Source organism: Tympanuchus pallidicinctus, unplaced genomic scaffold (assembly GCF_026119805.1).
Source record: "Tympanuchus pallidicinctus isolate F22 unplaced genomic scaffold, pur_lepc_1.0 scaffold31, whole genome shotgun sequence".
Taxonomy (NCBI): Eukaryota; Metazoa; Chordata; class Aves; order Galliformes; family Phasianidae; genus Tympanuchus; species Tympanuchus pallidicinctus.
The window spans coordinates 10655013-10677945 of NW_026294749.1; the positions used below are offsets into that span (position 1 = coordinate 10655013).

Here is a 22933-nt window from a genome sequence, read left to right on the forward strand (position 1 = left end):
AGAACCATGTCTCCTTTCTGTTTCCTTGCAGGAAAGCTTTCTAGAGCTGTAGTGTAGCCAGAGGACTTCAGCACACACAAATGCTAAGGCAGTAATGCAGAAGAGTCTGTGTAAACTTTTTGCTCCAGTTAAAATCTCCTGGCAGTACTAGACATAGATGTACTCAGATTCAACACACAACTCCAGACCATGGGTCACCAATAAAAAGCCAGAGTTTTGCTACCTAATATTCAGTTTGGACACAAGTAACTCCTTTAAAGAACCTAGTACTCAGTTGTGATTTAGCACTCAGTTTCTTACTCAGGTATATGTGATTAACAGAGAAATGGAAGTTCTAAAGGGGCAGTTCTGGCTAAATGGACAGTTCTTTACAGCCATTAGAGGAATTTTACATAAGGAGAGGGTATAAAGACTCTTTCAGTTTTCCATTAATAATAGTATCATAGAGTCATAGAATGGCTTGGGTTGGAAGGGATCTTAAGGATCTTCTAATTCCAACCTCCTGCTATGGGCAGGGTTGCCACCCAGCAGATCAGGCTTGCCAGGACCCCATCCAGCCTGGCCTTAAGCACCTTCAGGGATGTGGCAACTACAGCTTCTCTGGGCAAACTCTTCAGCACCTCACCACCCTGTAAGTAAAGAATTTCCCCCTAACATCTAACCTAAATCTCCACTATTTTAGTTTAAATCCATTCCTGCTTCTCTGTCACTATCATCAGACCATGTAAAAAGTCGGATTCCCTTAAGTTTGTAAGCTCCCCTCAAGTTTCCTGGAAGAAAACCATGCAGTGATATTCATTGGGGAAAACACAACAGGTCCTAACAGAAATGAAAATATGAAAAAGTCCCTTTAAGAACATCAACAAAAAATTAGTATCATGTATGTACCAAGACATGTTTTGTCACAGCTCTGTCAACATCAACTTCGTTATGATTAGAGGCTAATTTGCATATGCAGATAATATAGTCATGTGAACAAGCCTTTACAGTATTATGACTATTTATAAATCTTTTACCTGAAGTGCCTGTGAAGTGGTGTTTGCACAAGCTTCAAGGCTATTTTTCCTGTAACGGTTTGGCAAGGATATTAAAGGGAAGAGGTGACATCAAAAAAGCAGCATGTGAAAAATGCAAATATCCAGGGGAAATAACAACATATGAATCTCTGTGACAGCAGATTCCTTGGTGGAACTGAGTTAGCCCCATCTGTGCAGGCAGGCAGTTCACTGGAATGTAGGAGAAATAGTGAGGACAGGAGTTGTTCAGGCTGGTGATGGCAGGTTCAACACATCTGATGTTCCCGTTGATGTGAGTATTTTTCAGCCCCGGGGAAAATACAGCCTGGTGCAAACTGCATTAACTGTGAGGCACTCAGATGGGAAGCGTTTTTATGATCAGCCTATGTTGTGGAATGAAAGGAGAAGAATTACTGTGACATGCTGGGGTGTACGTTGTTAATTGCTCGTCATAACAATTCTTTTCTTCAGCAAGATCTCTTCTTTCCCTTACCTCCTCACCCTGTGAAATGATCTTGTCAATATGGAGAGAGCAACCGTGAGGAACCTGTAATGAAAAAGTGCTGTTGCCATGGCATAGAGTTCTGGTCTTATATTGAAAGAATTTCTTAGTCCTCATTTGCATTCCCTGACCCTCAGAACAGCAATATCAATTGTTTGGATTCAAACAATTAAAAAGTCTTTATTACCAAGAAGAAATTAAAACAAGTAATGAGCTTAACACAACTCTAGATCAAAAAGCCCTTATCTGGCTGCTAAAGGGAAATGCATATTTCTGTGCTGTTTACAGCCCAAAGTAGCTAAATTTAAAATATACTGGGGCAAGAGTAAGCTGATGGTGGAAAAAAGAACTAATGTTTTCTTTTCACAGTGAACAGTGTGAATTTTCAGCTGTTTTTGTTGCTGACATCACACAAAGATACTCTTCTGAAAACTACTATCAGGTTGTTTAAGTCTCCTAAGTTAAACTTTTTAATATATATATATATATATTTTTTTTTTTTTTTTGCATCTGTTGATTTCCCCTGTTTATTTGACTGAAATGTTTGCACCAGGCTTGTTCTTGTTCCATCTTCAGTGTTTGAATTAGAGATAATTTTTCCCCTGCTTTTTTTTTTTTTTTTTAATTCCTTGGTTTTGTGGGTGGATGTAATAAAGTTTTATAATCCTGATGGACTGATAGTAACTAGGATGAAGTTAACACAAGAAGAGGCAGATGGTACCCACGCCTCCTTTGGTAGTTCTGTCAGCACACCTCTTGCCATTGTTCAGCAGTCTTCCCTGTTCCCATCTGGGATGTCTGAGGGATAGATGCTGCAAACTGCACTGCAGCTCACTAGCTGATTTCATGGCACACAGGATGGTGCAATCTGTCACACAACCACCGAGAGCATCAGCCAGCTTTCGTGCCCCAGGTTAAAAAACCCCCAAACCGTGAAAATTTGGTTGCTAACTCCACCTGCTCCTTTAAATATCCTGAGCCAAACTTCAGGGTGTTACAGCTCAAAAATACAAACTTGGGATTCCATTTTATTTCTATTGTAAGAAATTTTAGCTCAGAGTACCAGAGAAAAGCAGACCTTTCTAAGATACTCAACTTTAAAGCTTAAACTGTTGGAGGGTCTCTGAGATAAATTGTGTGTTTTCTTTGGTGTCCTCTCCAGCTGGTCTTCAATAAACTCGTAACATTTTTGCTTTCTTTTCCCTCTTCCCTTTGCAGAATATTCATTTCACTGTATATTTGACCCTAGATTATTTTCACATCTGTGGTTACAGCTTACCTCTAGAAATCCAAATACCATCTTGGGCACCGAGTACTTCCAGGCACTGCTAAACTTTTAGACAGTCATGTCTGTGCTCTGTGGTCTGGAGCAGTCTCAAATGACAACACTGACCTCGGTTTGATGATTTCACTCCTGTGTGGGTGAACATACAAACCCCAGTTTTGAAGATGCAGCTCATTTTGTACAGGAGGCTTTTCACCCTTAGCATGTGACACACCACACAGTGTCCACGTAATTGCAGAAGTCCTAACAGTTTTCCGTCTTGTGGAGCTATATGCTTCTGAGTCTTATTCTCACTAAAAAAGCAGCTTCAAGGAAAGATGCTGTTGTTATTGTTCTCTTATCGATACACAGGATGTTGTTCCCATCTGTCACCTTCTGCCCCGGAACTGGCAGTGAGTTATGCTCGTTACAGTGTGATTACATTTTGTAAGGTGGGTGGCCCATAGCTGCATCTCCAAAGCACTATTAAACCTTTGAATTGAAGTGCAGCTGGGATAAAAAGCTTAGCCTGTTCAAAGGCCAAGTGTGCTTACTTGCAAGGCAGTGATGGTCCAAGAATAGTTTCTGTTTTTCTGACTTCCCATTCAGATTTCTCAGTTTGCCTCCTAAGATGGTAGGCCAGCTGATATACAGACATCTTTTAATCAGCTACTTAAGAAATGGCTTCATGGTACAAGGTATGGTCTTTTTCCCAATGCTGGATGTCTGTTTGGGAAGGTCTGTCTGCATACTTGAAATAATATTATTTTTCTTGCCCACAGCAGTCTTGAAAGCTGAGGTTGTTTGCCTGATGGTTTGGATATTTGTTTTTCTTTTTCCAGCCTGCTGCACCTCATTTGGGGCAGATGAGAAGGGAAAAGATGTGGGTGAAAGTCTTTTCATCTCTGATGTTTGATATATAGCATGGTTTTGTTATTCTAACCTACTGCATCCATCTTCAGGGTGGCGAAAGGATGGAAAATAACTGTAGAGAAGCATTTAATGAGCTTATTTGTTGCATCCTGTCCATCTCTGAACTTCAACATTCTTCTCTGTATTCCTCTAGCCTCCAAAAATATACCTCTCCTTCTGCTTCGTATTCCCTAGAGACTGAGTTACTAGAGATTGATGATTTAACTTGTAGTGATTGATGTAAAAAAAAAATATATATATGTATATATATCCCACCACCTGCCCAGAGACACTAAGTTTTACTTCAATACAGAACATACTCCAAGCTTTTAAATCCCCTTGTAAATGCAATTGTAACTTCTTGGGAACCCCACTACACAATGGCAGCTGATGCTTTTGCTATTTTGGCACCCTGATTTGGCTGTGTGACCATCATTGTTCATTGAAGAAAAATATTTTTACTCTACAGTTTTAAAGCAAAGGCGGTTAAATAAAAACTTTATCTGGGTCTGGTGACTCACTGTCAGAATATTTCATGAACTCTCAGGACATAAGTGATGATTAAAGAATAATGTTCTACATGTGTTGATTGTATAAGAAAATTTTTTTCTCTGAAGATGCTCGTGTTTAAGTGCTGAAATACACATATTGTCCTAGGCAATGTCCAAAGGCTACCCAGTAAGGGTTGTACAGACTGGACTTCAGTAAGGTAGTACTGAATCCAGTAACTGATTTCCTGGTTGCTCTAATGGAAAGAAAATATTTGTGGATATAATAATAAGTGCAGTTATAAATAATAAGTGCATACACGTGCATGTAAGATACGTCTTTTATAGAAAGAAAGGAAGCACAAGCTTGAATTATTGGTTCTGGTTAGAAAAATGAGCTTTCCCTGGAGTATCAATTCCTTGGTGAAAGAAGTCTTTTGGTAGAAGGCATTTTAAGTGGGATTATTGCTGTCCTTCACTGCACTGATGAAATCCTCCCAGGAATTAGGTGACAATGCTCATGAGTTAGAAGGCCCAGGTTTTGTCCAAGACTTAAACTAACTTCTGATTTCTCAGAATTATCTTCTGTGAGCCCTTATTGGTTACCTATGCAAAACTAGATTTACCTTTGTATTCTACCTCCAAATTCTTCCTATCTTTTGCCAAATGAGTAAATAAAATTATTTTAGCCAGGTAAATACCACCCTTTCATAACAACAAAAGAGCAGATTGTTATGAGCGTCCAACCCTCGTTTTAGTCCTTTTTTTTCTGTTTGTCACTGAAACAAACAAAATCAAATGAATCTCAAATGCTCCTGGGAGCAGAGAAAGAGCAGAAGGCTGTTAGTTCTTTTGCTGGATCAGGGAGTGGTGCCTGTGGATGAGGATGAATTTGAAGTTTGGGAAGTCGACTTCGATGTGACTACCAACTGTTTGTCTGGAACCAGCTCTTGCTGACTGTTTTGCAAGAGGATTTCCCTAAGAAGTCAGATTTAAATTGGAATAGTTCTTCTCTGCAATACAAGAACAGGAAAATAATAATATTAATGTCAGGAAAAATGCGCAGAAGCTCCGGTGTGCCTCCCTGAATATTATTGCATGTTGTGTATTACAGACAATAATACAATTATACAGTAATATTTATATAGAAACACATTTTCAATAAATTTGTTCTTAACAAAACCACAGCCTTTTTTGAGCAAAAGGCCCTTGCAAACAATGTCAGCCTTGTAGTTGTATATTTTATATGACAGCACCAAATTTCATAGCTGTGTAATGCAGAAATATGGTAATCAGGGGCCTAAATATTTAAATAGTGAAAAGTTGATGATAACATGGTGAGGAATGTTCAGATACTGTATGAAAAACACCAGAAAATCTGCCAGAAAATATAAATACATAATTTGTTCAGTTTTTGTATTTCGCATTTGTAAGACTTCATCTTATGCATATATACATTTGCAAACAAAATCAGATGTTCATCATTTGATGCTTCACTAATTGCAGTGGGGGATCCAGGACAGTGACAAGCCTCTACATGGAACAGAGGCTCAGTCAAGCTCAAGAGTGAGTTTTTTTCCAAGTTTGATTTTCACATCTAGATTGACACAATACCTTTTTTTTTGTTGTTGTTCTTTCTCTAGAATATTTTACTCCCTGTTTCAGTTTTCAACCCAGCCATCATTCTTAGTTCATGTAGCCTTAATCTGAAATTTACACTAGGAGTGTCAGGCTCTACCACAGATGTTAAGCCAGTCTATTTTAGTGAAATGTTGAGGGTCGTTGTTGGGAGAGATTTTCTCCAGATTTTGACTGATAGAGTCAGGCAATAAGGAGAAAAAAATCTCCCTCTCTATTTCTATCTCTGCTCATAGATTAGCTTCATTCAAAATCATTGGACTTCTGCTCTTTTGCTTTACCTATGCCTTTTTCTCTCTGTCTCCTCTGAGGAACTTTCTTTCTGCTGCTTCAGTCCCTGAATTTAGAAAGGTCAGCAACCAAGAGTGTGGATTACCCTGGTATCATGGATGCAAAGAGAAGGAAGCATTCTTTTTTTTCATTCTCCTAGCCCCTTCAAAGTCCATCTAAAACAATGTTTGCAATGTGGGTGTAATACACTTCTTGTTTTCTTCTCCTTTCACTGAGTTGCTTTCCATTTTCTGTCTAACCTTTTCATACGACGAGCCTGAAGATTTTTCTTCTTGGTGTTTTCACTATGGATACTCCAGCACTTGTGAAAATGGAGGCAATATGTTCATTAGAGTGTGATTCTGAACGATTATCAGCATATCCAGATTCCTGTGTAGGAGCTGGTAGAACTTGAGCCCTCATGAACAGAAGTTACTTTAATTGGGCAGTCCATAAGAGAGTGAGTTTTCTGTTATGGTATTAACACGTACTCAGCTTAGGTCTTCAGGAGACCTCTGACCACTATTTGTTTGAAGATGTCTCTGTCTAAGATAACATTATGATTAGCATTAAATGAAGCAGGGGAAAAAAAAAAAAAGAAAAAAAACCAAACGTTTTCTTCCTGAAGCAAAATGAAGGAAGATTTTCATTTCCCAACCTAAAGAACCTCTGGAAGAGTAAGTCAAGATGGAACCTGGCAAAAACTTATTATGTGCTTTGACAACTAGTGGCTAGGGATGTGGTAAATCTAGTTATTAAATGAGTTGAGCAGGAAGCTGCTTAGAAATACTAGCACTAGAGTCAGCAGAAGACAAAAGGTGCAGGGATTACAAACTGCATTTGCTGAGGCCTCCTGTCAGCTCAGTAAAATCAGAGTCAACAGTTTGGCTGGTGCACTGTGGGAGAAGCAGGAGGGGGAAGATGAGCGTTGTCAAGGTTTGTGCACTGCTATTGGCACTTGACCTACTCTCGTTATTGTTGCTTTGCTTGGCCTTTTATCTGATAAATTAAAAAAAAAAAAAAGGATTAGAGTCTAGAAACACAGACAAAAGAAAGTTTACCTACCTGCATAAGCACTATGCAGTGCAATTGCCACATGGGAACTATACTTCTAGAATTAAAATGGTAGCTGGTGGGACTAGAAGCAATGCTTTACAGTTATAGGCTGTGAGTGTTGTGGTTGATGGCAGTATAAAGGTTGTATCCCTAGACAGATTCAGGGAATGGCATTTAAGCAGTCCAGAGTCTGGTCTGTAGCTGAGCTGAACTGGCACTAGTTGCTAGAGCAGATTGCATAAGTGACCCAAAAGGGATGGCAGAGAATATCTTTCCAACTCCCAAAAGCAGAGGGATCCTATTCAGGGAAGCTGTCTCAGCTGTCAGGGTAGTTCTTCCATCTCGGTGGACTGAAAAATATCTGTGTTTTTTCCTTTGCAAGTGAAAACAAAAGCTGGCATTTGAACAACTGTTTTAAAAAATGGAAGAGTTTCAAGCTTCTGAGTGTTTAATCTTCCAAAATCTTAATGATGGCTTATAAAAGTTAGTATTCTGCAATGAGATACTATACAAATTCTGCCTCGTTTATTTGTAAAAGATGAGTGCTAAGTCATTACAGAGCATAATTTACTTACTGTTTTAAAGCCAGGAAAGGTGCAACTTGATTTGTTTCTGTAACTGTGTGAGCTTTCTTACTGTTTCAGTACTGAACAGGAAGTGCTGCTTCATCCTACTGAAATCCTGTATAGGCACAATGGATCTGGAGGCTATTTGGGAGTGATGTGACTGGGCTTTCTGGGGTGGATGTTCTCTGATCTCCCTATAGATCTTCATAGAAGGAGGCTTGTTTGCAAACAGGGTGCAAACCAACTGAGCTGTGCTGTGACTTGAAGAGAGCAGGGGGAGAGCAGCAGCTTGTATTCTGTGGGATTTCTGGGTCAGTGGACCAAAGATAAGTCTTCTGTATCTTTTTACAGCCTGTCTTGGCCCTCCTTTTGTGCTGGTGAAAGAGGGCCTCCATGTGCTTGAGGCTTGACTTCCAGCTCAAAGGCTGAGTTTGAGATTGGCTTTCAAACAGTAGCCAAAATGTTAGTCTGTGCATGTGTATGGGGAGGTGTGGGGGAGGCCACATCGCTCCTTTGTGCAGTCGCACAGAATGAGCCACAATCTGTCATGCTTTTGGTTATTAATAGCCAGAATATGAAAGTAGGGCAAATATCCTTCCCGATTTATCCTGACCTGAATACTCTATATCATCTTCAAGCCACAGAATAGTAATTCTGTCTCTAGCTGTCACATTCCTGAATTTTAAGAGCAGATATCTGTGACTATTTTGTGTCACGATTATCCATGTCACGTTACAGAGAGAAGCCTGCAGGCAGGCATGTGAGCTATGTGAGTGCTGCTTGCTTGCGGAAACACTGGGATGGTGATCCTGCTCCCTGTCACTCCATACTGACACAGACAGCCAGATGAGAGAACCCCAGGGAGAGGTCACCCTGGCCTGCAGTGGCTTTGCTGGGGATGAGAAAAGGGTAAGACACAGAGAGGCAGGCAACGTGATGGGGAGAGGAATTAGAAAGCCATGAAGAAATGCTGATGGAGGCAGGAGGCTTTTGATTCAGGAACAGGGAGGGGGGAAAAGAGGGAGAGAGATGCAGAAACCCGTAACCATGCAGTTAACCATTCCTAGGCAGGAAGGATCAGAGTTACGAAGGAGTGCACAATAATGTGGGAATACTGGGCTGTTGAGAATTCAGGTATTAAAATATAGAATGTTGAGACTAAGGAAAGGCTCTGGTGATACTAGAAGCCAGCATTTTTTTTTCTCCTTTTTGTTTCTAAAAACCATGAATATATCAAATACCATATTTTATTCCCCTCCCAATCTGCAGTTGGTGTTTTTCACTCCTAATTTTGAAGTCACAGCAACTTTTCTGACCAAATGTGCACATTCACCTGTACTCACATTCCTAGCAAATGAGGAGAGAGAAATAAAAGGGCTTTAGCTGTGATAAATCAATAAATCTAGCAAAGAGATGCTAAATCAGAAAGAGTGCATTTGATCAGGCTTTTCCACTGACTTCCACACGAACTGGCATGGTTTTGGAATGAAGTACGTGAGCTTGAAGAATCACATCTCCATCCTGTTATTGTTCTGAGTGTTATTCTGGTACACACACAAAAAAACCCAATAAATATTACTGCTGATTGCGTTTAGAAACTGCAGACATTAATCAGAATGTGGGCCTATTTGCTTGAGGTGGAATGAATATACAGGGAAACAAATCCTTGCCCAGAAGTATTAAAATCCAATGTTAAATCAAAAGGCAATGTAAGATTGTAAGAGTAGCATGAAGTAGGAAAGGTGATTGCGCTAACAGACTGTGCTTATTTAATCCTGCTAATTAACTACATGATCACTTCAAATCATCATCAAAAAATGTTTCTGTTTCTGTCATGTTTCTGTCATGTAAAATACAAGGATGGCTTCCACCAAGCTAATTTCTGGCATTTCAGTGTTAAGAGTAGCATACGTGACAGATTAGGCCACTAGTACATATTGTGTTTTTAGTGTGTCAGTACTTTTTCTGTGCCTTAAGTGTCAGTGTGAAACATCACAGATAGCCCTCCTGGCCTCGATCCGGCACCCACAGACACACACCTCATACACATCTCATACTTGTGCCTCGCTGCTGAACTACATCAGGAAAGGATGAACTTTGGGTCCCTGGCTCTTCCTTTCCCAATTTGTTCTCTTCCCCACAATGAACATGAATCTCTATTCACTCCTTTGCAGGAAGCACTCAGCCAGTGTGTGCACAGCACAGCAAAGATGGCACGCATCCCCTAACACTAACAGCCATTTCAGGTGGGCTAAGATGGCGTCCATGTGATGCAAGAGAGCCAGAGCAGGCTGGGCCCACCAGCTCCAGCCCTTGTCCTAGGGAGCAGAGGGCAGTGACTGCACCACTCCCTTTGTTCTCATAGTCAGGAGACCATAAGAGCCCCAGGTCCTGGCTCAGGGAGGCTGAGATTCTCGCAAGCAGAGGGCAGAGGGCATGCTGTGATGTTCCTGTTTGTTTTTGAAATGCTGATGCTGGCTGTCTGCCGTTTCTGTCTGTGTCCGATGGGAAGCATGCACCAGCACTCAGGGCTCTGTGGCTTGGGCTAGTTGTGTTTGCAAGCTTGGTTTTCAGTGCTAAATAATTTAGTCAGATTTCCAAGGAAAATGTAGATATTTAACTGCTTTGAGTCATTACAGTTTGCAAAAAACCCCTATGTCTGAGCTTTGAAATGCATCCTTCTATCTTCTGCCTTCCAGCCCCCGCTGCTACCAGGGCCATCCTGACAGAGGAGCATCCTCCAGGTGCAGCTTGTGGAAATGAAAGAGGGGAATTCTCACCTCAGAAACCCTGCCTGGCCAGGCCAGGATGCCCAGGCTTGTTGGTAGGCAGCTCAGCGCAGCCAGGACACGTCTATGGGACTCTGGCATGTCTCAGGAGAGAGGGGGCAGGGCAGGAGCCTGCACACAGCCGCAATAGTTCTGATCTGTGATGGGCGACGGCTCATTAAGCTGTCACAGCTCTATGGCAACAGAGTGCATGGCATCCACATCTAAAGCAAACACGCAGGCTTTGATCAGGTTTGTTCTTATTGTTATACCAGTGGAGCTCGGCCCAACTCCTCTGGAGCTTGAGACATTGCAGATTGCAGAATAAGCCCTGTCTGCCTCCGCAGGGATACTTTCAGCAGGTTTCTTGTTGCTGTGCCCAGCCCATACCCAGACACAGACGGTCAGCCTCATCACCCTCTGGAGCCATGTGTAGGCAGCACAGTGGATTTTAGGGCCTTTGTACCAAGGCCTCTTTAGTGAGCATCACATAGGTCCTGGTCTCAACATGCAGGGAGGTCTCCATGTTCTGTGGAGGACACAGGAGGCTGGAACAACCAAAATACAGTTGCTCAACATCGGTCTTTGGAAGACGAGGGGACTTCTGGCCTTCAGGCATTGGAGTTTCTATGAGGAGGGAATGATCCAGTTCTTCTATCCACTTTGTACATTTTGCATAACATCCAGTCTGACCTCTCTCAGCTTCTGACTGGGTGTTTGAACTGTTAGATTATCTTTGGCAGCTAAGAATATATATATATATATATATATATATTTTTTTTATACCAAAGTGAATATTGATGTTCAGCGAGTTATCAAAACACAAGCTTACATTACTGCAAAGAAACCACGGCTGTATTCTTTTCAGAGTGAAGTCGTGCATTGCTCCTCATCTTGGGAACAGAACAATAAATTACGTGGGGGACAGATTCAAATACAGTCTTGCAGTGAGCAGATCTCTAAATAGAGATGTTTTAGGAAAGCATCTTTGTGAAGGATCTGTTACATACCGGCTTCCCAGATGTTGCAAGGGATTGCACCTCTAAGATGTCACGCAGCTCACATCCTTAATAAAAGTGCCCCTTTTCTTGTGAAGATTAAATCTTCTCACCCAAACACAAACTTTCTTCCTACAGTCTCTTCCACCCCGGTGTGTGAGGTGTTTGTGCCACTGAGGTCTCCTACTCACAGAGTAGAACTGGCTCCAGGTTAGACTCCATTCCTGGTTCTGCCCATTTCCTGCCATCGTCTTTCTCCTTCCAAGGTGTTCATGCAAGGAAGTTGGCTGACACTAAGCTTCATAAACTCTTAAGAAAGTTGTTGTTGCAGGCCTTGCTGTAGCTCATCAGCACGGGACCCAACCATCCTAAAGGCTGTACTGGGCTGAGCACATCCCGTTTCCCCATCATGGCATACGCTGTGTGCCATATTGACAGGCATTTGGTTTTAGCACAGGTAATCACTGATACGTTCTTTTAAGTGAGATTCATGGATGATGATTGCATTTACTGCATAAATTACTTCATTATTAAAATCAGGTCATTTGAGCCCCAAAACCATTAGCATGCAAACTATTAGCATAATTTCATAAGCTAATAAATCAAGCGCAGGAAAAGAATTAAGTGGTTCCTAGTGATAAGTGTTTCTTCAGAGATTAAGAAACACAATTTTCTTATGCATATATTAACATTTTAAAAGTGAATTCATGCAAAAGCAATTTTTCTGCATATATATAACTTATGTTTAATAATCTTTATACTCAGCCTCCAGAGCTCCTTCAAAATTAATGTTTTTCTCAAATCACTGTACAGTAATTTGAAGTTAACCAGCTAGCCTGTTTTGATACAGTCTACCTGTAAAATTCTCTATGCTTTTATTAAACAGTCAAAGTTAGGAAATAAGCCAAGATATGATTTAGAAGAAAAGTAGCTTGGATTCATCCTAGATAATGAAATGTTCACCCAAGGTAAACTTAGTATTCTTAATCCTAAGCAGTACCAATGAAATTGTAATTAACTCCATAATTGCAATCTAGAACTACAGTTGTCTTCTTATTAGAATGGTGCATTAAAATTGATTTAATTCCCATTTCTTATGTTTAATTCCCACTTCTTATGTAATAGAATGTAATATTGGCCAGAATGACACAGAGATAGGCTCCTCTGTTCATCTCACTGACTAGATTCAAACTAATACAACTGTAATTATTTAGATACACAAAAGTTACATGAAAATAAAGCAAATTCCAAAATAAATGAAACTAATAATCAGCAGATGACAATGCACAGGAATTCTGTGTTACAAGGTGTCCATAATCTATTTGTATTTAATTGGTTTTGTTTTCCAGCTCCTAGCCTACTGTTTTGGTTTGTGTTATATTCTTTTTTTTTTTTCTTTTCCCAATATGAGCCTTTCAATAATAGGTTCCAAGGAATAGGATAATGTGATGTTTTCAGTGCTGCACTCACCATACTGGGTATTTTGGATCTTTTGGTTTGTAAAATAGTAACAACCTCAATCTTTTCTAGCCCACATGTGAAAAAAATGCTCAGTAGTTTCTTGTGCTTGCTGCTATTTAATGACAAGCTTGACTAAGACAACACCACACTGAGAACTACTTCTTTGAGGAGGGTGGCATATTGATGGCCATCTCCCTGCATCAGTTTACCATGGGACCACAGCTAGCACAAGGGAGATTACATGCAAGAGCACACTTCTTTTCATGGCAGCTGGTTATTTTATCAGCCTTACTGCAATTTGAAGCCACAGCCCTCAGACACAGTAGAACCAGTGCAGCAGTAGTGGTTTCCTGTGAGCAACAGAGATGGTGGGACAGTCACCAGGCGGCCTGTGTGGAAGAGGAGGGCAAAAGAAATGTATTATGAGTGCTCTTGTCACAGCTATGTAGACCATGAACATTGAACAAGGTGGACCCATGGCTCAGAAGACCAGGTATTAATTATGTAAATAAGGAGGAAGCGGTGCACTGTCAGTGTGCAATTTTCGTGGCTGTTATTCTTTTTTCCATGATCCTTTCTGTCTTCCCTGTCTTCTGTATTTCTGTCAGGACATTGTAAATCTCCCACATTATTAATGTGTTCTGTAACTTTCCCCATCAGAAGAATTCAGCATCTCAATCCTCAATTATGGTCTCTTTTGCAGTCTTTCCTTTAAAACAGATAATGAATTACTGCTGCTCCTGGCAGGTCTTTAGCTTGTTTGGAGACTGTGCTGTTGTACATGCATTAATCATTTCTATCACTGGTAGATTCTCCAGGACTAGGCTTCAGGTACTTCTTCAGAAGGGTTTATCAAAACCTGCTTCCAGGTCATAAACCTATTTTTCAGTGTTTGTATAACTAATTGCACGGAGGAGATGATGCAACTGGCATGTTGAGAACACCCATATGAAATGGTGTTCATGAAAATTTTCTAATCAAAATGTGAGAACAGTTATGAAGTTTGGCAGTGTTGCTTTCTGCGTTATTGGAGCTGAGTATTAAAAAGATGTGAAATCTGATCTGGACAAATTGGCATGAGTTATGAGTTTTTACAACGCAGCAGTCTCACCTGAACTCAAACAGAGGCTGCTGTTCAAATGCAAAACCTAACCTGAAGTCTCTCTCATTTAAAATAGAATATTATTGAAGTCAAAGGATATTACTCAGCTGAATAAAATTCCTGGGCCAGGATTTTATTTACATGTATGAATATGTGTAAAAACAAGGATTTGCATTTCCAGGGTCATTCAGTTGTTCTCAGACAATGGTGGTATCTTACCTTTCGTTGTGCTAGCTAATTTCTTTAGTGTGGAGCTTCCAACATGGAAGACCTAACTTGGCCAAGCAATGTGCTTATTTTCCAGAAGCCTTGTGAAGAAGGTGGTTCCTGCAGGCAGCGAGCTGTGCACTCTCCCCAGGCTTCTGCTGTGACTACGTCTGGAGGAGATTCTCCACTTGCTGGAAAGCAAAAACCAGGAGACTTTTAGTAGGCAAAATAAAAGCATCTCTGCTCGTGTGAATGCTCACCCATGAGCACAGCAGAGCAACACATGTGAACCACAGAATTTGTTTCTCTACTTTTCTCACAGTCGTTCATGCTGTCACCTTTTTCAATGTATTGATCTGCTTTTTCTGTAAACAGTGACCCCTTGTGAAGGGGTAAATTCAGCCTGGAAGGTAAATTCAGCCTGGAAGGGGTAAATTCAGCCTGTCTAGTAATGTCTAGTTCAAGGCTCACTGAGCTGAGGAAAAGGATATTTTAAATAGCAGACTTTGAATAACGCTTTATTCATTACTCTAAATAGCTTATTCATTTACTAATCTGACCACTTCTGACTACTGCTCGCTCATTGTATTCTCTCTGACTCGTGAAGGAAGAAAATAGAGACAAGTAGACTGTGTTGTCTGTGCCCAGCAATTATGTGCACATCAGTGGTGGCGGGACCAGCGGAAGTTCAAATCCTTCTCTGATGTATTCCATTAATTCAAGTAACTGCTTTGTATGAAAATGCACACAGGGCAGTACTTAGGACACGTAGTTCAGAGCCAGGAAGGCTGAGGCATTCAGCTGTAGATGTACTCATTTACTTTCTGCCATCACCTTTCCTCCCACAAAATCCAAACTACTCATGGATGGAGTAATGGATCCAGATTGTTGCTTTTTTCTGGAACAATGACATGTCACCAAGATCTTTTCAATGGCAAGAATAGCTTTTGTTTGTTGTTGATTCTTTCAAGAATCTCTTTTTACAACAAAAAACAAATGCTTCATTTTCCTTCAGAAGAGAAAATTGTGTGGAGGAGGAGAACTTACGTAAGAAGCAAGCAGTGCTGCTCCAAAAATGTCAAACACACATTTGTTCTTCAGAACAAAAATTGGGATTTTCTGTTTTATTCTCCTGGTAAACCACCAGATACAGTATTTTAATTAGAAGGAAGTAACTCTAGATGACTGAGACAGAAACTGGACCACGCAACAGGGGTTCTTCCAGGAGAGATGTCACTTTCAAAGTCCATTAAGACCACCACGAAAATCTCTGTGGCCATGTCAGTGACTTGCTTTGTTACCAAATCTGCTCACTTCTTAAACTAGCTAGCCAGTTCAACCATTGCTTCATTTTGGAATGAGAAAATATTTATTTAACAGCAAAACTGGGGGATAGTACTTATTTTTAAAAAGTCTGTAAACACCAGTACATATGGAAGTGTATGACTACTGATGAACAAAGCTTTTATGCCCAAGAAAACAAGGAACAAAGCAAACAAGGATTTAACATACTGTTCCTGCTTTGCCATACAGATCTTGTGCTGCAAATTTGGAATTACGGAGTTGAGATGATTGTAGAGTTTGTGTAAGTACCTGTTTTTCTTTCCCATTTTCTTTTGTAACTTTAAACAATCAAAATGCCATTGATTTTTCTGAATAATTTGAAAATTTCAGGGATGATGTACAATCTCAAGGTAAGAACTTGAGTTCTTCTGAGGCAAATTAATTCAAATGGAATTCAGATGTTAACTCAAGACTCTAAAATTTTCTGTTAAAATATATGCAAAGCAATGAAATTCAATATTTTTAATGTGTCAGAATAATATGCTTATGCTTTTCTGTGCTGTTTTTTGAATCTCTTTTTTGAATGCTGTTTTTGTGCTGTTCTGTGAATCTCACTGTGCCTGGTAAAGAATTGTGTTCCTCTTCCTTGCAGATGATCTGCAGTTCAAGGTTCTTCTTCAAGGAATAATTCTAAGAAGATATTAATAAAATTGGAAGAAATTACCAGGGTAAGCTGCAGAGAACGAAGAGAAGTTCTCTATTAAGACTGGAAACTTGGCCCACAGGATTTAGGTGAATCACTTTAGAGTATCTCCAATATATCATATATTTAGGAGAATAGTTTCAGCCTCTAAAATAGATGAAAATCTATTTGTGGCCTGTATTTCTAATAAAAATACTAAAAAATTGCTCTAACACTGCAGAGTGTTTTTAAACTAACCATTTATGATTTGATCATTTGTAGACATGCTTCTCTCATTTCAACTAGTTCTATGGGCATTAGGGACCCATTTCTGAACTGAGACACTTCTTCCTCACTTTCCTGACATCTCTAGATCTGGGGTAATGGTTTTGAAAGATTTAACTCCAACATGAAAATATAAGATCTTCAAGCCTATGCATTGTCACAACAGAGAAAGTCTTACCTTACATTGTACCAAACAGGTACCAAACATTAGTGCAGCACATTTTAGGAAATCTGAGGAGATAACAGTGACAAGCTAGTTATACCAGATGTGAATGCAGTTTTACACTTTTTATTACATAGCCTTTGCTAGTGGACCAATGTCTGCCAAACTGTTAAAATGCTTACCAATAGGACGTGTCCTTTCTTGTTCTTTATGTCTTGCTGATGGAAAACTGAAGTATGAAACCTGTTCCAGTCAATTTAAGATAAGAATTGCCAGATGTGTGGGAAAATACTGACCATGGCCTGAACAGGTGACTAGCCCATGAGAACACAAGTGAACTGCCTCTAGCTTCTGGAATGCAGCTAGAAGAAATTCACTCGAGAAAATCTGCTCTGTAGTAACTGTGTGTCCTTGCTTTCTGCCAGTGACTTTGCTTATCCGAACACGTGATTGTCTCCTGTTGTTGCACATATGGCCATGCTACCAGTGGGCTGTGTGGACTTGTCAGCTAGACACCAGTATCTGTTGGAGGTAATCCCAGTGTAGACGTTCTACCAGCCAGCATTCCACCACCAGTAATGAGGACCTGGGGGAGAGTCTACTGCCAGCCCCCCTGGTAGCATGAGGACCTCTCTCTTAAACTGATGAAAGTTAACTTGTCTCCATGTACTTTCTTCGGGATGGGTAAACCTTACACAGAAGAGCTGCCATTTTTGCATTACACCAAATAAATTGAGGTAAATCAAATTAGTAATGTAAATCCAACTTTTGTAAATGAAGGGGCATTAAACCATTTTTTTTCATCTAGTACTTCAGTACTGCAGCTGTGAATTTGCTGAAGGACTGAACTCACTTCGTTATTGATTGCTCTTAAGTTTCATGTACTTTAGACCAATTCCAAGAGTGAGAAAACAGAATGGCTGTGGCTTCCATGTCTTTGGAGATATTAAAAACCCAGCTGGGCATGGTGCTGAGCAATCCTCATGGACCCTGCTTTGAGCAGAGGAGTAAGACTTGACCATTTCCAAGAGTCCTTTCCCACTCCAGCCATTCTAAGATTCTGTGTAGACTTACTGCTGTTGCCAAGTTGTTAGTGAAGAAATATCAGCAAAATTTTAATCTTTAAATTTTTCCCTGCCATCACATTTACAGAATTGAATACTTAAAGATGAGCTTTTAATTACTGAATTTTCCTTTCTGTAATATAGTGCACTGTTCAAATGTGAGACTTTTTAAATGGGAAATTCATATGTTATGCCAGCAATTCCTCTTTAGAATTCAGAATCAGTTGCCAATTAAATGGCTATTGACATTATCTTTGACCTACGAGAAACATTCGTGCCAGATCTTCTCTGATTTTTCATTTTGGATGACTTACAACATACTTCTTTTGACAATATTTACTGTTGCCTTTATTTCTCCTTGCTGGTTCCAGTATACTGTAAGATATTAAAAAGTGAATTTAGCCATAAATGACACAAGCCTTTTCAGTAGTCCTACTATTTTGCCCAGACTGGCTTATTTGATATCTCCAATCAAATGTTTTGAATTTGCTCTCTTGCTGAATAATCCAGATGTGCAGTATCTGTTTAAGAAGAAGTGTATCCACTTAATGGAACCATGCAAAGATGCAGAGCACTGGAAAGCAGCAGACCTTCTCCTAATTTAGTCTGTATTTATCGCTGTTGTTCAGTGTGTGTGCCTTTCCTCCCACCCCAGCTGCCAACACACAGATGGCATTCCCAGCAAAGTAAACAATTCGGATTCAATACATTATTTGTGGTCTAGAAATGTGAGCAGATGACTGGGAGAAGGGAGGAAGGGCAGGGCTAGCTTTACATGTCTCAGGTCAAGTTCTGACCTGAATTATACCCAGACCTTGCAGGGAGGTCCTGGGGGCTACCAGCGGGAGGGGTCAAGGCAAGGTCTGGTACTGCACACACTTGGTACATTTTGAGGTTTGGATTTAAATTTCCATCCTATGAAGTTATTTAGTTCTAGCATTTTAGCAGCTTTAAATAATTAAAAGGCCTGGAAAAAAAATAGGTATTGTTTGCCTTAGAAACCAATTGAAAACAATGAGGAAGAAGAAGGCACCTTTGCAAAGTTGTTACGATTAAACCCAGACAAACAGTGGAACATCTGCAGTGTCTATGAACAGATGTCTAATGACAAGCAAACAAAACAGTAATTCTTAAGTAATGATTTATCTTTGGTTTATTTTTAAAGGCCTTTTACTCAGCCCTTTCATATTAGTCATTTCAGTATGCTTATAGCATTGTACACTAGCCACAGTGTCTACCTAGAAACATGACTGTCTGGGGTTGGATGCAAGAGAAGAGGAAAGGACGAGGTGATTTTTAGACTAGAAGGTAACATAGGCACAGGTACCCCAAATTATTTCTTCAGAAAAAAATTCTTCAGAAATTTCAGGTGCCTGTAACTTTTTCAGACTTTCCTTTCCCAAAGTAGCATGTGACCTGGAGTGAAAAGCTTCAGAAAAAGTGATTTTGCTGAACAACATGTTGCCGTTTTAGGCATCTTAAAAATATTTCTGCAACTTTTTTTTTGTCAAGAAGCTCCATGTGTTGCAATGAGGAGCTGACATCTGGCACATCTGACAGCAGGATTTTTTTTTTTTTTTAGCCACTTTGTTAAAACTCATTCAAAATCCTGCTCACAGTACAAATTACTTAGAAATATCAGTTCATAAATGCACGGTGGAGTTCTTACTGCTCAGCTGCAGTAGGGCCACTGAAGCATCAGATCTGAGAGCAGAGACAGATGTCCTTTCCAGTGATTCGGGCTAGATGTAAGCAGGTACTGGCCCATCTGCTGGGCGCTGCTCCTGTATCTCAGATGTCATAGATGATTATCTGAATGCTCAAACTCAGATTCAGTGCAAATGCAGGAAAGCAGTGCCATTCACTGACAGTGCAATCTGAACCGTCCCTGGCTGCTCATTCCCAGCCTATACTGTCTTTCAGTTGACCTTATAAAATGGTTTATGGGGCTGCGTGACAACCTGGATCAGAAGCTCCCCACGCTCTCAAAACAAACAAACAAACAAACAAGCAAACAAAAAGAAAGCTCCAGTTATTCTTAACCTGAACACTATCAGTACAAAGATGATTGTAAATAGATTTTCAACTGTCTGTACCCTGAGAGATCAAGAAGAGAGAAGCTGTCTTTTCCATGCACTGATTTTTCCTATTGCTTTTTATGTGCAGGTATCATAAGGAGACCAAACTTTTTCTGCACCTGCAGTGCAGTCAGGACAGCAAAGTGAGCAGCTGAGGGCTGGCATTCCCCCTTCAGAAGGCAGAGAATTGTGGATGGTAATCCCCTGAACTGTCATTGTAGGGTTTGATGAAGATTTTAAAGCTTCTCTGGCAGGGCCCTTCATGCTCTACCACCTTAAAAGGTAACTAAGAAGTGTTAATAGTGCTTATGTAAGTCAAAGTCCCTGCTGGTGCCATGAGCACTTTGTTATTCACAAGAAATACATTGATGTTTCTGTCTAGAACCACAAACAAAATTCTGTACTGACCAGGAGGAAAGTTTTGTCATCTATTTGAATAATATCCCCTTAATTAGAATCAAAACACAGGACTACCAGACTTCATAATGGTGGTGATAATGCAAAGATTTCCCACTATCCCTTGGACAAACCACTTACGAAAACGGTCTTGTATTTTTAAATAGAAATTGGATTTGAAAGAGATGTGGCATGAAGGTACTTAGTAGTCTTTGTGCACTATAAAGAGTTTCAGTGGTGGGAATAATTCTGGCTCATTGGTGCTTGCTGTTGTTTTCAACAGGGAGCCCAAGGGGGCTTTTTATGAGGCCTGTGAAAAATTACCTGTGAAAATTCAGGGAGTTTTGATTTGCTTTGTAAAGCTCTGCTCTTCCACTGGGACAAAAAAGAAAACTAAGAGCCTGCAAACTGGTACAGAAGTATACATTTGTGCTGTAGATGACTGCATACTAATAGCTCTGTGGTCAAGCTTGTGTGTTTGTTTCTCCATTATGGTTTTATTCATCTTTAAAGTTCTCAGGTAGATTTCTCAGTGATCTGAATTCTTGGGATGCCAACAAAAGAAAATTCAAATTTATTTAAGGGTTTATAAAGGTATATATAGAGTTTAAGTAGATATATAAATTAAGAAACAAAATGGAATGATGATTTTAAATAAATACAAACAAAGAAAGAAACAAAAAAAAACAACCCCCAAACTGAACAAGCTGTGTTTCATTTTCTTGTCTAATTAAATTTTTTGAGAAATTCCTTTTTGAAAAGCATATGTGATGCAGACTTCCTAGTCATTTGGGAATGAGTTAGATATGTGTCTGCATATTATTCAAATTCCAGCTGATTAAGACACTGAATAAACCAGAAGTTTCCTGTGATATTTGTATGGTTCATTGTCAACAGCAAAGGTAGCTTGGCACTTTCAGACAAAATGATTTTCACCCGAAAATACATCTATTGATCTAAGCCAAAAGTTGGTGGGAAGTGGATCAAATAAGATTTCAAAACACTGAAAACTGAATTTAATAAAAACAAATTTTTAACACTTCAAAGATTTTGTTTTCTCAAAAATGTCTTTTAGTTACAAGATATACACTAATTCTAGTACAATCCAAATGTTCGTAGATAACCTAGAAGAAATATTGCCATTGATTCTTTTGACATTATCATTATTTTCAGTTCCAAAACTTTGTCAAGGTTTCAATTTCTAATATATTTTTTTTTTCCATGGTTCAAGAAAGGGATCTTTTCACAAGATGGGAAACAGTCCAAATCCAGTCTTATTTCAGTCCTTTATGTCACACAGAAATTGGTAGAGCTTGGTAGAAGGGAATAAAGGAGAACCACATAAGGACCTCAGGAAAAAAATAATTGTTCTACTTTCCCTTTACATCTGTCCCCTAGCCTTTAATCATTCATTATCAGCTGTAGTTCTGATATTTATGATTATCATCAGGTATCCATTCTAGAAAGTAAAACATAATGGTAATGAATCAATGGATCTATTCTTTAAGCCAGTGTTCATGATTATCTACTCAATGACTAAAAAAATACAAAACTTTTTCCATTCCTTAAAGCAGGGTTATTTATTTTATATGTTATAGAGAAATGCTTACAAATTAATCCTTTTTTACAAATGGAAAAATTTTGCATGTCTGTGTCTCTCTTCCATATGATAATGAAAATAAACCTTTTGTTATTTTGTAATGGTTCTTATTTCAAGATAACAGAGAAAGAAACCTAGCATGTTGACTATGGTTCATTAGGGAACAACAGAAAAGTTCTCTCTCATTCTATGTCCTGGTTTACCTCAAGTTATAATATATGCTAAATGGCTGCTTCAATGGTTGAAAATGCAAAAATTATTTGTATGTTATTGTGTTTTACTTCAAAGCAATCTTTTCTTATTGATTATAAGTTTACTTTTTAGTTTAGTTACATGACCTAGAAATTCTAGTAACTGAAAGCGGACAGTTGGAAGTGAGATATTAAGCCTCAAGCTTCCACTGGTAAAATATGTAGAAGAAAGTATGATTAGGGATGTAAGCATCATGTCACTGGGTTGTTTGTCAGATAGAAGAACATCTGAAGGCCCTTGAAAAGGAAAGTCACCAGACAGCAGCTCAGTCGTAACTAGTTTTTGCCTGAGAGAATTTTGAGGTGACACTCAAGTTAGAAAATACTGGGTTTAGCTGTAAATAACTCTTCCAGCATTTCATTAAAGAAGGAGTTGACAGTTGAACTTTACAGTGTTCGATTGGAGGTGCCAGCAGTGGGACAACTCCTCCTTGCCTGACTCAGATTCAGAGAGACTTTGGGTTGTCACAGGCCCAAGAAAGCCAAAGGCCATATACTGCTATCCATGAGCTCATTGAAAAAGGTGATTTCCTCAAGGCAGAATTTACAGTTCTGCTGTATAGGCCAACATGGTACGTGTGTTGGTAGATCATCAGCTGCTGTGACCTGTCGTAGTTCAGTGGGATTTGGTGAAGTCTGAGCAATCCATACAATGTGAGCATTTCACCTTTATAAGAACTATCAAAGAACATTCAGTTCTTTCTCATGACAGGACTGACAGGACTGAGACCTTTTTGTAGGGCGTGTGTAACTGCAGAATTAATTTAAGTAGGTTTGTTATTTTGTTTGTTTAATAAGCTGGAAATGCTATGATTTTTGCACTTTTGTGTGTTCATGTACTCATCATTTACTACGAACTCATCCACTTGCAGAGCTTGATGT

General features: G+C 39.5%; 1 long non-coding RNA gene across 1 annotated transcript in view; it reads right to left on the reverse strand.

Annotated features, from left to right (window-relative positions):
- Positions 1-11910: 11910 nt before the first annotated feature.
- Positions 11911-22933, reverse strand: part of LOC128087885 (uncharacterized) — a 32494-nt gene continuing 21471 nt past the window's right edge. Inside the window, exons 3-4 of the long non-coding RNA XR_008210061.1 lie at positions 14261-14439; positions 11911-13328 (exon numbers count right to left, since the gene is read on the reverse strand). This is a non-coding gene — a long non-coding RNA (uncharacterized LOC128087885). The remainder of the gene's footprint in view (positions 13329-14260; positions 14440-22933) is intronic.